Here is a 2,390-nt window from a genome sequence, read left to right as displayed (position 1 = left end):
TATATATATATATATTTGATGAGTAGTATTTTTTAAAAAAATTAATTGACTACAAGGCTACAATATTTAAAGTATTTATAATCAATTAAAAGTATTAATTAAGAAAATAGAATAAAAATAATTAAATTAGATTTAAATGATGTTTCAAATCTTACCCCAATCCTTAACATCTTATGACTATGTGATTAGGGTTGGTGTTCGTGAAAGGCTCATGTTCGACTCGCTAAGCAAACGAGCCGAACACGAACATACTTTTTAAGCTCGAAATATAAACAAGCCAAACACGAGTTCAAACACGAGTTGAAACACGAGTTGAGCCTGAGCTCGCTCGTGTTCGGCTCCTTTACACCCTTATTTAAGAACTAAAGTGAGAGTTAGCCTTCAAGGGAAGGGATGTGGGAGCTTTGGAGTGAGAGTCAGTATCTATAAACTAATATGAATTAGGGAAAAGAATGAGACTTTATGAAAAATCATAAACTAATATGAATTTATAAAGGAAGAAATGTATAGAGTTTTAACTTTAAGAAGAGGATAGTGAAGTTCAAAATTATTAAAGGCTATCCAGATATAGTAATCCTCACTTGAAAAAAGAAAAAGAAAAAGAAAAGAAAGGATTGAAAAAATCCTAAAAGAAAAAAAAGGAAAGCAAAAGGAAAAGAAAAGAAAAGAAAATTAGGTGAGGAGAAGCTTGAGGAGATGCCTAATAAAAAATTGGCTTCACTTGAATCAACTTAAGGAAGGAGCTTTAGCATTCTTAGTAAAGTTTTAATGAAGTTCTATTTCATATGAATGTTCTAAATGTCCTTAATATGACAAATTGCAATTCTTCTTGAAATGAATAGAGATTCAAAAATATTAAATTTAATTACTAAGTATTCCTAGACATAGAGTTTGAATCTAAGTTATTAAAGGTTTTTCTTAAATTTTGCTATTCTATTAATTAAACTAAAGTATAAAAGTAATAATTAAATCTCTATCCTAAGTCATATGCTTTTATGTAGTAAAGTGTCACTTGAGGATAAGTAACATTTAAGTTTAGAGGATTTTGATACACCAAAATAATATACTTTAAGTACATATTTTATGCTTATTTTTTGTGATATTATACTTTAAAGAAGGGTATTTTCATGTTTTTGTTGCAGGTGTATCATTTTTAGGCATTTGGAGCAAAAATGACAAAAAAGACAAAATTCAGAGCCAAAATAATGAATTTTGGAACTCTGGTGCATGATGCGCCGTTTGACAGAGAGATGGCAAATGATGCGCCAGAGACGACTTTCTGCAGATTAAGGCTGTTCGAGATAAATTTTGCACGAATTTTCAAAGGGACACTTGTTCTAAACACCTCTTAGAGTAATTCAATGCATCTAGATACTTTAGAAGGTTCTTTTATGAATGGATATGTCTCTTGGATCAAATGACACATCATTTGAAGTCAAAAGAGTTTACTTTTGGAGAATATTTTGGAGGGAATTTTGAATTCCTTTTGAAAGGAGGCAGCCCCTAATAAAAGAGGAAGACTTCAAAGAGTTGAGAGAGAGTTGGAAGGGGGATGGAAGGCAAGAAGGTGGTGGCGTAAAAGGCAAGGAGAGGAGATTTTCTTCTAGGGTTGTAAGAGGAGAGGGAATGTGAGAGTTTTCTTCTTCATTACACTTCTAAGAGAGAATTGAGTGTGTTTGTAAAGAGAAAAAGACTTGGAGAGAACTTCTAGGTATTTACTTAGATACAATTATATATAATATATTATTATATAAAAAGTGTATATACTTTTGTTTTATAAACTTATTTATATATATATTCCGTGTTTTGTCGTATCCTTCTCATGAATTCTCATGAATTTCATGAATTCTTAGCAGTCTTCTTTATCCTTCTCCCTACTTTGAGATATGGTTTTATGAAGAATTGATTTTGTTTTATATGGTTTTAAATGTTAATAATTTTTTATGATTTGAACTCAGATCTTCATTTATTTTTTAATCTGGCCAATTGAAATGTTAAAACATGTTGACAAACATATGTTCTGAAAAGGGATATGATTTCTACAACAAGAGGAGAGTCACATTTAATTTCATGGGAGAGTATGTCATCCATGGAATTGAGTGCAAATAAATAAGGAAATATACTTTATTGGATGTAGAATTGAAGATTTTAATGTGACATATTAAAATCCCCAATTTGGTCTAGTTTATTAGAATTTGATGTGAGATTGTATCCCTTAGGGGAGGGAGTAGTAGGAGCTCTGGAGTGGCAGCCGATATCCTCACAGCATAACAACAAAATTAGGTACCAAACTCTAGATTAGTCAATGTTCTTTATAACACTCGAAAGAGGGTAAAGAATCAGATTACTCTTATTTGGCACGAAACAATATATATATATATATATATATA

This window comes from Phalaenopsis equestris, unplaced genomic scaffold, assembly GCF_001263595.1.
Source record: "Phalaenopsis equestris unplaced genomic scaffold, ASM126359v1 Scaffold233627, whole genome shotgun sequence".
NCBI classification, from domain to species: domain Eukaryota; kingdom Viridiplantae; phylum Streptophyta; class Magnoliopsida; order Asparagales; family Orchidaceae; genus Phalaenopsis; species Phalaenopsis equestris.
This window is presented reverse-complemented; position numbering follows the sequence as displayed.